At 38.4% G+C, this 15392-nt stretch overlaps 9 non-coding genes across 9 annotated transcripts; all 9 read left to right on the plus strand.

The window, feature by feature from the left end:
* The first annotated feature begins 105 nt into the window (after positions 1–105).
* Positions 106–177, plus strand: Trnah-gug. Its single transcript has one exon. It is a non-coding gene; the product is annotated as a tRNA-His (tRNA).
* An 845-nt stretch (positions 178–1022) lies between these two features.
* Trnah-gug lies at positions 1023–1094 on the plus strand. Its single transcript has one exon. It is a non-coding gene; the product is annotated as a tRNA-His (tRNA).
* A 157-nt stretch (positions 1095–1251) lies between these two features.
* Trnah-gug lies at positions 1252–1323 on the plus strand. Its single transcript has one exon. It is a non-coding gene; the product is annotated as a tRNA-His (tRNA).
* A 389-nt stretch (positions 1324–1712) lies between these two features.
* Trnah-gug lies at positions 1713–1784 on the plus strand. Its single transcript has one exon. It is a non-coding gene; the product is annotated as a tRNA-His (tRNA).
* Positions 1785–2862: 1078 nt separating this feature from the next.
* Trnah-gug lies at positions 2863–2934 on the plus strand. The gene has a single exon. It is a non-coding gene; the product is annotated as a tRNA-His (tRNA).
* A 1515-nt stretch (positions 2935–4449) lies between these two features.
* Positions 4450–4521, plus strand: Trnah-gug. The gene has a single exon. It is a non-coding gene; the product is annotated as a tRNA-His (tRNA).
* Positions 4522–5819: 1298 nt separating this feature from the next.
* Positions 5820–5891, plus strand: Trnah-gug. Its single transcript has one exon. It is a non-coding gene; the product is annotated as a tRNA-His (tRNA).
* A 1058-nt stretch (positions 5892–6949) lies between these two features.
* Positions 6950–7021, plus strand: Trnah-gug. The gene has a single exon. It is a non-coding gene; the product is annotated as a tRNA-His (tRNA).
* A 1978-nt stretch (positions 7022–8999) lies between these two features.
* Trnah-gug lies at positions 9000–9071 on the plus strand. Its single transcript has one exon. It is a non-coding gene; the product is annotated as a tRNA-His (tRNA).
* The last annotated feature ends 6321 nt before the right edge of the window (positions 9072–15392 follow it).

Genomic DNA, 15392 nt, shown 5'->3' on the forward strand with positions numbered 1-15392 from the left:
TGAGTATGCACTCCCATCATGTTCGAAAGCATAAGCAAAAAGCTTAGAACTTCAAAGGAAGCTTCCATTTATTTGTCATTTTTTTCTTTATATGAAATCAATCTCGCCGTGATCGTATAGTGGATAGAACATTGCGTTGTGACCGCAATAACCCAGGTTCAAATCCTGGTCACGGCATTTTTTTTTAACTTTACTTGTTTGTCTTCGTGTTGTTCTATAAGCCCCGATACTTAGTATGCACTCGTACGTTGTTTAAGAGCATAAAAAAAAGCTTAGAACTCCACAGGAAGCTTCCATTTATTTGTCATTTTTTTTTTATATGAAATCAATCTCGCCGTGATCGTATAGTGGATAGAACATTGCGTTGTGGCCGCAATAACCCAGGTTCGAATCCTGGTCAAGGCATTTTTTTTCAACTTTACTTGTTTGTCTTCGTGTTGTTTTTTAAGCCCCAATACTGAGTATGAACTCGTACCTTGTTTAATAGCATAAGCAAAAAGCTTAGAACTCCACAGGAAGCTTCCATTTATTTTTTGTTTTTTCTTTGTCTGAATTCAATCTCTCCGTGATCGTATAGTGGTTAGTACATTGCGTTGTGGCCGCAATAACCCAGGTTCGAATCTTGGTCACGGCATTTTTTTTTTCAACTTTACTTGTTAGTCTTCGTGTTGTTCTATAAGCCCTAATACTGAGTATGCACTCCCATCATGTTCAAAAGCATAAGCAAAAAGCTTAGAACTTCACAGGAAGCTTCCATTTATTTGTCATTTTTTCTTTATATGAAATCAATCTCGCCGTGATCGTATAGTGGATAGAACTTTGCGTTGTGACCGCAATAACCCAGGTTCAAATCCTGGTCACGGCATTTTTTTTTCAACTTTACTTGTTTGTCTTCGTGTTGTTCTATAAGCCCCGATACTTAGTATGCACTCGTACGTTGTTTAAGAGCATAAGAAAAAGCTTAGAACTCCAAATGAAGCTTCCATTTATTTGTCATTTTTTCTTTATATGCAATCAATCTCGCCGTGATCGTATAGTGGTTAGTACTTTGCGTTGTGGCCGCAATAACCCAGGTTCGAATCCTGGTCAAGGCATTTTTTTTCAACTTTACTTGTTTGTCTTCGTGTTGTTTTTTAAGCCCCGATACTGAGTATGCACTCGTACGTTGTTTAAGAGCATAAGCAAAAATCTTAGAACTCCACAGGAAGCTTCCATTTATTTGTCATTTTTTCTTTATATGAAATCAATCTCGCCGTGATCGTATAGTGGTTAGTACATTGCGTTGTGGCCGCAATAACCCAGGTTCGAATCCTGGTTACGGCATTTTTTTTTTCAACTTTACTTGTTTGTCTTCGTGTTGTTCTGTAAGCCCCGATACTGAGTATACACTAGTACCTTGTTCAAGAGCATAAGCAAAAAGCTTAGAACTCCACAGGAAGCTTCCATTTATTTGTCATTTTTTTTTATCTGAATTTAATCTCGCAGTGATCGCATAGTGGTTAGTACATTGCGTTGTAGCTGCAATAACCAAGGTTCGAATCCTGGTCACGGCATTTTTTTTTTCAACTTTACTTGTTTGTCTTCGTGTTGTTCTGTAAGCCCCGATACTGAGTATGCACTCGTACGTTGTTTAACAGCATAAGCAAAAATCTTAGAATTTCAAAGCAAGCTTTTATTTATTTGTCATTTTTTCTTTACATGAAATCAATCTCGCCGTGATCGTATAGTGGATAGAACATTGCGTTGTGACCGCAATAACCCAGGTTCAAATCCTGGTCACGGCATTTTTTTTTCAACTTTACTTGTTTGTCTTCGTGTTGTTTTTTAAGCCCCAATACTGAGTATGAACTCGTACCTTGTTTAATAGCATAAGCAAAAAGCTTAGAACTCCACAGGAAGCTTCCATTTATTTTTTTATTTTTTCTTTGTCTGAAGTCAATCTCGCAGTGATCGCATAGTGGTTAGTACATTGCGTTGTGGCCGCAATAACCCAGGTTCGAATCCTGGTCACGGCATTTTTTTTTCAACTTTACTTGTTTGTCTTCGTGTTGTTCTGTAAGCCCCGATACTGAGTATGCACTCGTACGTTGTTTAACAGCATAAGCATAAAACTTAGAACTCCAAAGCAAGCTTTTATTTATTTGTCATTTTTTCTTTACATGAAAGCAATCTCGCCGTGTCGTATAGTGGTTAGTACATTCGTTGTGGCCCGCAATAACCCAGGTTCGAATCCTGGTCACGGCATTTTTTTCTCAACTTTACTTGTTTGTCTTCGTGTTGTTCTATAAGCCCTAATTCTGAGTCTGCACTCCTATCTTGTTCAAGAGCATAAGCAAAAAGCTTAGAACACAACAGGAAGCTTCCATTTATTTGTCATTTTTTTTTTATCTGAATTCAATCTCCCCGTGATGGTATAGTGGTTAGTACATTGCGTTCTGGCCGCAATAATCCAGGTTCGAATCTTGGTCACGGCATTTTTTTTTCAACTTTACTTGTTTGTCTCTGTTTTGTTCGTCAACCCTCAATACTGAGTATGCACTGGTACCTTGTTTAAGAGGATAAGCAATAAGCTTAGAACTCCACAGGAAGCTTTCATTTATTTGTCAATTTTTCTTTATCTGAATTCAATCTCGACGTGATCGTATAGTGGTTAATACATTGCGTTGTGGCCGCAATAACCCAGGTTCGAATCCTGGTCACGGCATTTTTTTTTCAACTTTACTTGTTTGTCTCTGTTTTGTTCGTCAACCCTCAATACTGAGTATGCACTGGTACCTTGTTTAAGAGCATAACCAAAAACCTTAGAACTACACAGGAAGCCTCCATTTATTTGTCATTTTTTCTTTATATGAAATCAATATCGCCGTGATGGTATAATGGTTTGTACATTGCGTTGTGGCCGCAATAACCCAGGTCCGAATCCTGGTCACGGCATTTTTTTTTCAACTTTACTTGTTTGTCTTCGTGTTGTTCTGTAAGCCCCGATACTGAGTATGCACTCGTACCTTGTTCAAGAGCATAAGCAAAAATCTTAGAACTCCACAGGAAGCTTCCATTTATTTGTCATTTTTTCTTTACATGAAATCAATCTCGCCGTGTCGTATAGTGGTTAGTACATTCGTTGTGGCCCGCAATAACCCAGGTTCGAATCCTGGTCACGGCATTTTTTTTTTCAACTTTACTTGTTTGTCTTCGTGTTGTTCTATAAGCCCTAATTCTGAATCTGCACTCCTATCTTGTTCAAGAGCATAAGCAAAAAGCTTAGAACACCACAGGAAGCTTCCATTTATTTGTCATTTTTTCTTTATCTGAATTCAATCTCCCCGTGATCGTATAGTGGTTAGTACATTACGTTCTGGCCGCAATAATCCAGGTTCGAATCTTGGTCACGGCATTTTTTTTCAACTTTACTTGTTTGTCTCTGTTTTGTTCGTCAACCCTTAATACTGAGTATGCACTGGTACCTTGTTTAAGAGCATAAGCAATAAGCTTAGAACTCCACAGGAAGCTTCCATTTATTTGTCAATTTTTCTTTATCTGAATTCAATCTCGCCGTGATCGTATAGTGGTTAATACATTGCGTTGTGGCCGCAATAACCCAGGTTCGAATCCTGGTCACAGAATTTTTTTTTCAACTTTATGGTTTGTCTTCGTGTTGTTCTTTAACCCCTAATACTGAGTATGCACTCGTAAGAGCATAACCAAAAACCTTAGAACTCCACAGCAAGCTTTTATTTATTTGTCATTTTTTCTTTACATGAAAGCAATCTCGCCGTGTCGTATAGTGGTTAGTACATTCGTTGTGGCCCGCAATAACCCAGGTTCGAATCCTGGTCACGGCATTTTTTTTTCAACTTTACTTGTTTGTCTTCGTGTTGTTCTATAAGCCCTAATTCTGAGTCTGCACTCCTATCTTGTTCAAGAGCATAAGCAAAAAGCTTAGAACACCACAGGAAGCTTCCATTTATTTGTCATTTTTTCTTTATCTGAATTCAATCTCCCCGTGATCGTATAGTGGTTAGTACATTGCGTTCTGGCCGCAATAATCCAGGTTCGAATCTTGGTCACGGCACTTTTTTTTCAACTTTACTTGTTTGTCTCTGTTTTGTTCGTCAACCCTCAATACTGAGTATGCACTGGTACCTTGTTTAAGAGCATAAGCAATAAGCTTAGAACTCCACAGGAAGCTTCCATTTATTTGTCAATTTTTCTTTATCTGAATTCAATCTCGCCGTGATCGTATAGTGGTTAATACATTGCGTTGTTGCCGCAATAACCCAGGTTCGAATCCTGGTCACTGCATTTTTTTTCAACTTTATGGTTTGTCTTCGTGTTGTTCTTTAACCCCTAATACTGAGTATGCACTCGTAAGAGCATAACCAAAAACCTTAGAACTACACAGGAAGCTTCCATTTATTTGTCATTTTTTCTTTATATGAAATCAATATCGCCGTGATCGTATAGTGGTTAGTACATTGCGTTGTGGCCGCAATAACCCAGGTTCGAATCCTGGTCACGGCATTTTTTTTTCAACGTTACTTGTTTGTCTTCGTGTTGTTCTATAAGCCCTAATTCTGAGTCTGCACTCCTATCTTGTTCAAGAGCATAAACAAAAAGCTTAGAACACCATAGGAAGCTTCCATTTATTTGTCATTTTTTCTTTATCTGAATTCAATCTCCCCGTGATCGTATAGTGGTTAGTACATTTCGTTCTGGCCGCAATAATCCAGGTTCGAATCTTGGTCACGGCATTTTTTTTTTCAACTTTACTTGTTTGTCTCTGTTTTGTTCGTCAACCCTCAATACTGAGTATGCACTGGTACCTTGTTTAAGAGCATAAGCAATAAGCTTAAAACTCCACAGGAAGCTTCCATTTATTTGTCAATTTTTCTTTATCTGAATTCAATCTCGCCGTGATCGTATAGTGGTTAATACATTGCGTTGTGGCCGCAATAACCCAGGTTCGAATCCTGGTCACTGCATTTTTTTTTCAACTTTATGGTTTGTCTTCGTGTTGTTCTTTAACCCCTAATACTGAGTATGCACTCGTAAGAGCATAACCAAAAACCTTAGAACTACACAGGAAGCTTCCATTTATTTGTCATTTTTTCTTTATATGAAATCAATATCGCCGTGATCGTATAATGGTTAGTACATTGCGTTGTGGCCGCAATAACCCAGGTCCGAATCCTGGTCACGGCATTTTTTTTTCAACTTTACTTGTTTGTCTTCGTGTTGTTCTGTAAGCCCCGATACTGAGTATGCACTCGTACCTTGTTTAATAGCATAAGCAAAAAGCTTAGAACTGCACAGGAAGCTTCCATTTATTTTTAATTTTTTCTTTGTCTGAAGTCAATCTCGCCGTGATCGTATAGTGGTTAGTACATTGCGTTGTGGCCGCAATAACCCAGGTTCGAATCCTGGTCACTGCATTTTTTTTTCAACTTTACTTGTTTGTCTTCGTGTTGTTCTATAAGCCCTAATACTGAGTATGCACTCCCATCATGTTCAAAAGCATAAGCACAAAGCTTAGAACTTCACAGGAAGCTTCCATTTATTTGTCATTTTTTCTTTATATGAAATCAATCTCGCCGTGATCGTATAGTGGTTAGTACATTGCGTTGTGGCCGCAATAACCCAGGTTCGAATCCTGGTCACTGCATTTTTTTTCAACTTTACTTGTTTGTCTTCCTGTTGTTCTGTAAGCCCCGATACTGAGTATGCACTCGTACGTTGTTTAAGAGCATAAGCAAAAATCTTAGAACTCCACAGGAAGCTTCCATTTATTTGTCATTTTTTCTTTATATGAAATCAATCTCGCCGTGATCGTATAGTGGTTAGTATATTGCGTTGTGGCCGCAATAACCCAGGTTCGAATCCTGGTCACGGCATTTTTTTTGCAACTTTACTTGTTTGTCTTCGTGTTGTTCTGTAAGCCCCTATACTGAGTATACACTAGTACCTTGTTCAAGAGCATAACCAAAAAGCTTAGAACTCCACAGGAAGCTTCCATTTATTTGTCATTTTTTCTTTATCTAAATTCAATCTCCCCGTGATCGTATAGTGGTTAGTACATTGCGTTCTGGCCGCAATAATCCAGGTTCGAATCTTGGTCACGGCACTTTTTTTTCAACTTTACTTGTTTGTCTTCGTGTTGTTCTGTAAGCCCCGATACTGAGTATGCACTCGTAACAGCATCAGCAAAAATCTTAGAACTCCACATCAAGCTTTTATTTATTTGTCAATTTTTCTTTACGTGAAAGCAATCTCGCCTTGTCGTATAGTGGTTAATACATTGCGTTGTGGCCGCAATAACCCAGGTTCGAATCCTGGTCACGGAATTTTTTTTTCAACTTTATGGTTTGTCTTCGTGTTGTTCTTTAACCCCTAATACTGAGTATGCACTCGTAAGAGCATAACCAAAAAGCTTAGAACTGCACAGGAAGCTTCCATTTATTTTTAATTTTGTCTTTGTCTGAAGTCAATCTCGCCGTGATCGTATAGTGGTTAGTACATTGCGTTGTGGCCGCAATAACCCAGGTTCAAATCCTGGTCACTGCATTTTTTTTTTCAACTTTACTTGTTTGTCTTCGTGTTGTTCTATAAGCCCTAATACTGAGTATGCACTCCCATCATGTTCAAAAGCATAAGCACAAAGCTTAGAACTTCACAGGAAGCTTCCATTTATTTGTCATTTTTTCTTTATATGAAATCAATCTCGCCGTGATCGTATAGTGGTTAGTACATTGCGTTGTGGCCGCAATAACCCAGGTTCGAATCCTGGTCACTGCATTTTTTTTCAACTTTACTTGTTTGTCTTCCTGTTGTTCTGTAAGCCCCGATACTGAGTATGCACTCGTACGTTGTTTAAGAGCATAAGCAAAAATCTTAGAACTCCACAGGAAGCTTCCATTTATTTGTCATTTTTTCTTTATATGAAATCAATCTCGCCGTGATCGTATAGTGGTTAGTATATTGCGTTGTGGCCGCAATAACCCAGGTTCGAATCCTGGTCACGGCATTTTTTTTTTCAACTTTACTTGTTTGTCTTCGTGTTGTTCTATAAGCCCCTATACTGAGTATACACTAGTACCTTGTTCAAGAGCATAAGCAAAAAGCTTAGAACTCCACAGGAAGCTTCCATTTATTTGTCATTTTTTCTTTATCTGAATTCAATCTCCCCGTGATCGTATAGTGGTTAGTACATTGCGTTCTGGCCGCAATAATCCAGGTTCGAATCTTGGTCACGGCACTTTTTTTTCAACTTTACTTGTTTGTCTTCGTGTTGTTCTGTAAGCCCCGATACTGAGTATGCACTCGTACGTTGTTTAACAGCATAAGCAAAAATCTTAGAACTCCACAGCAAGCTTTTATTTATTTGTCAATTTTTCTTTACGTGAAAGCAATCTCGCCGTGTCGTATAGTGGTTAATACATTGCGTTGTGGCCGCAATAACCCAGGTTCGAATCCTGGTCACGGCATTTTTTTTTTCAACTTTACTTGTTTGTCTTCGTGTTGTTCTATAAGCCCCTATACTGAGTATACACTAGTACCTTGTTCAAGAGCATAAGCAAAAAGCTTAGAACTCCACAGGAAGCTTCCATTTATTTGTCATTTTTTCTTTATCTGAATTCAATCTCCCCGTGATCGTATAGTGGTTAGTACATTGCGTTCTGGCCGCAATAATCCAGGTTCGAATCTTGGTCACGGCACTTTTTTTTCAACTTTACTTGTTTGTCTTCGTGTTGTTCTGTAAGCCCCGATACTGAGTATGCACTCGTACGTTGTTTAACAGCATAAGCAAAAATCTTAGAACTCCACAGCAAGCTTTTATTTATTTGTCAATTTTTCTTTACGTGAAAGCAATCTCGCCGTGTCGTATAGTGGTTAATACATTGCGTTGTGGCCGCAATAACCCAGGTTCGAATCCTGGTCACGGAATTTTTTTTTCAACTTTATGGTTTGTCTTCGTGTTGTTCTTTAACCCCTAATACTGAGTATGCACTCGTAAGAGCATAACCAAAAACCTTAGAACTCCACAGCAAGCTTTTATTTATTTCTCATTTTTTCTTTATATGAAATCAATATCGCCGTGATCGTATAGTGGTTAGTACATTCGTTGTGGCCCGCAATAACCCAGGTTCGAATCCTGGTCACGGCATTTTTTTTTCAACTTTACTTGTTTGTCTTCGTGTTGTTCTATAAGCCCTAATTCTGAGTCTGCACTCCTATCTTGTTCAAGAGCATAAGCAAAAAGCTTAGAACACCACAGGAAGCTTCCATTTATTTGTCATTTTTTCTTTATCTGAATTCAATCTCCCCGTGATCGTATAGTGGTTAGTACATTGCGTTCTGGCCGCAATAATCCAGGTTCGAATCTTGGTCACGGCACTTTTTTTTCAACTTTACTTGTTTGTCTTCGTGTTGTTCTTTAACCCCTAATACTGAGTATGCACTCGTAAGAGCAAAACCAAAAACCTTAGAACTCCACAGCAAGCTTCCATTTCTTTGTCATTTTTTCTTTATATGAAATCAATCTCGCCGTGATCGTATAGTGGTTAGAACTTTGCGTTGTGGCCGCAATAACCCAGGTTCGAATCCTGGTCAAGGCATTTTTTTTATCAACTTTACTTGTTTGTCTTCGTGTTGTTTTTTAAGCCCCAATACTGAGTATGAACTCGTACCTTGTTTAATAGCATAAGCAAAAAGCTTAGAACTTCACAGGAAGCTTACATTTATTTTTAATTTTTTCTTTGTCTGAAGTCAATCTCGCCGTGATCGTATAGCGGTTAGTACATTGCGTTGTGGCCGCAATAACCCAGGTTCGAATCCTGGTCACTGCATTTTTTTCAACTTTACTTGTTTGTCTTCCTGTTGTTCTGTAAGCCCCGATACTGAGTATGAACTCGTACGTTGTTTAAGAGCATAAGCAAAAATCTTAGAACTCCACAGGAAGCTTCCATTTATTTGTCATTTTTTCTATATATGAAATCAATCTCGCCGTGATCGTATAGTGGTTAGTATATTGCGTTGTGTCCGCAATAACCCAGGTTCGAATCCTGGTCACGGCATTTTTTTTGCAACTTTACTTGTTTGTCTTCGTGTTGTTCTGTAAGCCCCTATACTGAGTATACACTAGTACCTTGTTCAAGAGCATAAGCAAAAAGCTTAGAACTCCACAGGAAGTTTCCATTTATTTGTCATTTTTTTTATCTGAATTCAATCTCGCAGTGATCGCATAGTGGTTAGTACATTGCGTTGTGGCCGCAATAACCCAGGTTCGAATCCTGGTCACGGCATTTTTTTTTCAACTTTACTTGTTTGTCTTCGTGTTGTTCTGTAAGCCCCGATACTGAGTATGCACTCGTACGTTGTTTAACAGCATAAGCAAAAATCTTAGAACTCCACAGCAAGCTTTTATTTATTTGTCATTTTTTCTTTACATGAAAGCAATCTCGCCGTGTCGTATTGTGGTTAGTACATTCATTGTGGCCCGCAATAACCCAGGTTCGAATCATGGTCACGGCATTTTTTTTTCAACTTTACTTGTTTGTCTTCGTGTTGTTCTATAATCCCTAATTCTGAGTCTGCACTCCTATCTTGTTCAAGAGCATAAGCAAAAAGCTTAGAACACCACAGGAAGCTTCCATTTATTTGTCATTTTTTCTTTATCTGAATTCAATCTCCCCGTGATCGTATAGTGGTTAGTACATTGCGTTCTGGCCGCAATAATCCAGGTTCGAATCTTGGTCACGGCATTTTTGTTTCAACTTTACTTGTTTGTCTCTGTTTTGTTCGTCAACCCTCAATACTGAGTATGCACTGGTACCTTGTTTAAGAGCATAAGCAATAAGCTTAGAACTCCACAGGAAGCTTCCATTTATTTGTCAATTTTTCTTTATCTGAATTCAATCTCGCCATGATCGTATAGTGGTTAATACATTGCGTTGTGGCCGCAATAACCCAGGTTCGAATCCTGGTCACTGCATTTTTTTTTCAACTTTATGGTTTGTCTTAGTGTTGTTCTTTAACCCCTAATACTGAGTATGCACTCGTAAAAGCATAACCAAAAACCTTAGAACTACACAGGAAGCTTCCATTTATTTGTCATTTTTTCTTTATATGAAATCAATATCGCCGAGATCGTATAATGGTTAGTACATTGCGTTGTGGCCGCAATAACCCAGGTTCGAATCCTGGTCACGGCATTTTTTTTTCAACTTTACTTGTTTGTCTTCGTGTTGTTCTGTAAGCCCCGATACTGAGTATGCACTCGTACCTTGTTCAAGAGCATAAGCAAAAATCTTAGAACTCCACAGCAAGCTTCCATTTATTTGTCATTTTTTCTTTATATGAAATCAATCTCGCCGTGATCGTATAGTGGTTAGTACTTTGCGTTGTGGCGGCAATAACCCAGTTTCGAATCCTGGTCAAGGCATTTTTTTTTCAACTTTACTAGTTTGTCTTCGTGTTGTTTTTTAAGCCCCAATACTGAGTATGAACTCGTACCTTGTTTAATAGCATAAGCAAAAAGCTTAGAACTCCACAGGAAGCTTCCATTTATTTTTAATTTTTTCTTTGTCTGAAGTCAATCTCGCCGTGAGCGTATAGTGGTTAGTACATTGCGTTGTGGCCGCAATAACCCAGGTTCGAATCCTGGTCACTGCATTGTTTTTCAACTTTACTTGTTTGTCTTCCTGTTGTTCTGTAAGCCCTGATACTGAGTATGCACTCGTACGTTGTTTAAGAGCATAAGCAAAAATCTTAGAACTCTACAGGAAGCTTCCATTTATTTGTCATTTTTTCTTTATCTGAATTCAATCTCCCCGTGATCGTATAGTGGTTAGTAAATTGCGTTCTGGCCGCAATAATCCAGGTTCGAATCTTGGTCACGGCATTTTTTTTTTCAACTTCACTTGTTTGTCTTCGTGTTATTCTGTAAGCCCCTATACTGAGTATACACTAGTACCTTGTTCAAGAGCATAAGCAAAAAGCTTAGAACTCCACAGGAAGCTTCCATTTATTTGTCATTTTTTTTATCTGAATTCAATCTCGCAGTGATCGCATAGTGGTTAGTACATTGCGTTGTGGCCGCAATAACCCAGGTTCGAATCCTGGTCACGGCATTTTGTTTTCAACTTTACTTGTTTGTCTTCGTGTTGTTCTGTAAGCCCCGATACTGAGTATGCACTCATACGTTGTTTAACAGCATAAGCAAAAATCTTAGAACTCCACAGCAAGCTTTTATTTATTTGTCATTTTTTCTTTACATGAAAGCAATCTCGCCGTGTCGTATAGTGGTTAGTACATTCGTTGTGTCCCGCAATAACCCAGGTTCGAATCCTGGTCACGGCATTTTTTTTTCAACTTTACTTGTTTGTCTTCGTGTTGTTCTATAAGCCCTAATTCTGAGTCTGCACTCCTATCTTGTTCAAGAGCATAAGCAAAAAGCTTAGAACACCACAGGAAGCTTCCATTTATTTTTAATTTTTTCTTTGTCTGAAGTCAATCTCCCCGTGATCGTATAGTGGTTAGTACATTGCGTTCTGGCCGCAATAATCCAGGTTCGAATCTTGGTCACGGCATTTTTTTTTCAACTTTACTTGTTTGTCTCTGTTTTGTTCGTCAACCCTCAATACTGAGTATGCACTGGTACCTTGTTTAAGAGCATAAGCAATAAGCTTAGAACTCCACAGGAAGCTTCCATTTATTTGTCAATTTTTCTTTATCTGAATTCAATCTCGCCATGATCGTATAGTGGTTAATACATTGCGTTGTGGCCGCAATAACCCAGGTTCGAATCCTGGTCACTGCATTTTTTTTTTCAACTTTATGGTTTGTCTTAGTGTTGTTCTTTAACCCCTAATACTGAGTATGCACTCGTAAGAGCATAATTAAAAACCTTAGAACTACACAGGAAGCTTCCATTTATTTGTCATTTTTTCTTTATATGAAATCAATATCTCCGTGATCGTATAATGGTTAGTACATTGCGTTGTGGCCGCAATAACCCAGGTTCGAATCCTGGTCACGGCATTTTTTTTTCAACTTTACTTGTTTGTCTTCGTGTTGTTCTGTAAGCCCCGATACTGAGTATGCACTCGTACCTTGTTCAAGAGCATAAGCAAAAATCTTAGAACTCCACAGCAAGCTTCCATTTATTTGTCATTTTTTCTTTATATGAAATCAATCTCGCCGTGATCGTATAGTGGTTAGTACTTTGCGTTGTGGCGGCAATAACCCAGTTTCGAATCCTGGTCAAGGCATTTTTTTTTCAACTTTACTAGTTTGTCTTCGTGTTGTTTTTTAAGCCCCAATACTGCGTATGAACTCGTACCTTGTTTAATAGCATAAGCAAAAAGCTTAGAACTCCACAGGAAGCTTCCATTTATTTTTAATTTTTTCTTTGTCTGAAGTCAATCTCGCCGTGAGCGTATAGTGGTTAGTACATTGCGTTGTGGCCGCAATAACCCAGGTTCGAATCCTGGTCACTGCATTCTTTTTCAACTTTACTTGTTTGTCTTCCTGTTGTTCTGTAAGCCCTGATACTGAGTATGCACTCGTACGTTGTTTAAGAGCATAAGCAAAAATCTTAGAACTCTACAGGAAGCTTCCATTTATTTGTCATTTTTTCTTTATCTGAATTCAATCTCCCAGTGATCGTATAGTGGTTAGTAAATTGCGTTCTGGCCGCAATAATCCAGGTTCGAATCTTGGTCACGGCATTTTTTTTTTCAACTTTACTTGTTTGTCTTCGTGTTGTTCTGTAAGCCCCTATACTGAGTATACACTAGTACCTTGTTCAAGAGCATAAGCAAAAAGCTTAGAACTCCACAGGAAGCTTCCATTTATTTGTCATTTTTTTTATCTGAATTCAATCTCGCAGTGATCGCATAGTGGTTAGTACATTGCGTTGTGGCCGCAATAACCCAGGTTCGAATCCTGGTCACGGCATTTTGTTTTCAACTTTACTTGTTTGTCTTCGTGTTGTTCTGTAAGCCCCGATACTGAGTATGCACTCATACGTTGTTTAACAGCATAAGCAAAAATCTTAGAACTCCACAGCAAGCTTTTATTTATTTGTCATTTTTTCTTTACATGAAAGCAATCTCGCCGTGTCGTATAGTGGTTAGTACATTCGTTGTGTCCCGCAATAACCCAGGTTCGAATCCTGGTCACGGCATTTTTTTTTCAACTTTACTTGTTTGTCTTCGTGTTGTTCTATAAGCCCTAATTCTGAGTCTGCACTCCTATCTTGTTCAAGAGCATAAGCAAAAAGCTTAGAACACCACAGGAAGCTTCCATTTATTTTTAATTTTTTCTTTGTCTGAAGTCAATCTCCCCGTGATCGTATAGTGGTTAGTACATTGCGTTCTGGCCGCAATAATCCAGGTTCGAATCTTGGTCACGGCATTTTTTTTTCAACTTTACTTGTTTGTCTCTGTTTTGTTCGTCAACCCTCAATACTGAGTATGCACTGGTACCTTGTTTAAGAGCATAAGCAATAAGCTTAGAACTCCACAGGAAGCTTCCATTTATTTGTCAATTTTTCTTTATCTGAATTCAATCTCGCCATGATCGTATAGTGGTTAATACATTGCGTTGTGGCCGCAATAACCCAGGTTCGAATCCTGGTCACTGCATTTTTTTTTCAACTTTATGGTTTGTCTTAGTGTTGTTCTTTAACCCCTAATACTGAGTATGCACTCGTAAGAGCATAATTAAAAACCTTAGAACTACACAGGAAGCTTCCATTTATTTGTCATTTTTTCTTTATATGAAATCAATATCTCCGTGATCGTATAATGGTTAGTACATTGCGTTGTGGCCGCAATAACCCAGGTTCGAATCCTGGTCACGGCATTTTTTTTTCAACTTTACTTGTTTGTCTTCGTGTTGTTCTGTAAGCCCCGATACTGAGTATGCACTCGTACCTTGTTCAAGAGCATAAGCAAAAATCTTAGAACTCCACAGCAAGCTTCCATTTATTTGTCATTTTTTCTTTATATGAAATCAATCTCGCCGTGATCGTATAGTGGTTAGTACTTTGCGTTGTGGCGGCAATAACCCAGGTTCGAATCCTGGTCAAGGCATTTATTTTTTCAACTTTACTAAATTGTCTTCGTGTTGTTTTTTAAGCCCCAATACTGAGTATGAACTCGTACCTTGTTTAATAGCATAAGCAAAAAGCTTAGAACTCCACAGGAAGCTTCCATTTATTTTTATTTTTTTCTTTGTCTGAAGTCAATCTCGCCGTGATCGTATAGTGGTTAGTACATTGCGTTGTGGCCGCAATAACCCAGGTTCGAATCCTGGTCACTGCATTCTTTTTCAACTTTACTTGTTTGTCTTCCTGTTGTTCTGTAAGCCCTGATACTGAGTATGCACTCGTACGTTGTTTAAGAGCATAAGCAAAAATCTTAGAACTCTACAGGAAGCTTCCATTTATTTGTCATTTTTTCTTTATCTGAATTCAATCTCCCCGTGATCGTATAGTGGTTAGTAAATTGCGTTCTGGCCGCAATAATCCAGGTTCGAATCTTGGTCACGGCATTTTTTTTTTCAACTTTACTTGTTTGTCTTCGTGTTGTTCTGTAAGCCCCTATACTGAGTATACACTAGTACCTTGTTCAAGAGCATAAGCAAAAAGCTTAGAACTCCACAGGAAGCTTCCATTTATTTGTCATTTTTTTTATCTGAATTCAATCTCGCAGTGATCGCATAGTGGTTAGTACATTGCGTTGTGGCCGCAATAACCGAGGTTCGAATCCTGGTCACGGCATTTTGTTTTCAACTTTACTTGTTTGTCTTCGTGTTGTTCTGTAAGCCCCGATACTGAGTATGCACTCATACGTTGTTTAACAGCATAAGCAAAAATCTTAGAACTCCACAGCAAGCTTTTATTTATTTGTCATTTTTTCTTTACATGAAAGCAATCTCGCCGTGTCGTATAGTGGTTAGTACATTCGTTGTGTCCCGCAATAACCCAGGTTCGAATCCTGGTCACGGCATTTTTTTTTCAACTTTACTTGTTTGTCTTCGTGTTGTTCTATAAGCCCTAATTCTGAGTCTGCACTCCTATCTTGTTCAAGAGCATAAGCAAAAAGCTTAGAACACCACAGGAAGCTTCCATTTATTTTTAATTTTTTCTTTGTCTGAAGTCAATCTCCCCGTGATCGTATAGTGGTTAGTACATTGCGTTCTGGCCGCAATAATCCAGGTTCGAATCTTGGTCACGGCATTTTTTTTTCAACTTTACTTGTTTGTCTCTGTTTTGTTCGTCAACCCTCAATACTGAGTATGCACTGGTACCTTGTTTAAGAGCATAAGCAATAAGCTTAGAACTCCACAGGAAGCTTCCATTTATTTGTCAATTTTTCTTTATCTGAATT

Source organism: Nematostella vectensis, chromosome 5, assembly GCF_932526225.1.
Source record: "Nematostella vectensis chromosome 5, jaNemVect1.1, whole genome shotgun sequence".
Classification (NCBI taxonomy): domain Eukaryota; kingdom Metazoa; phylum Cnidaria; class Anthozoa; order Actiniaria; family Edwardsiidae; genus Nematostella; species Nematostella vectensis.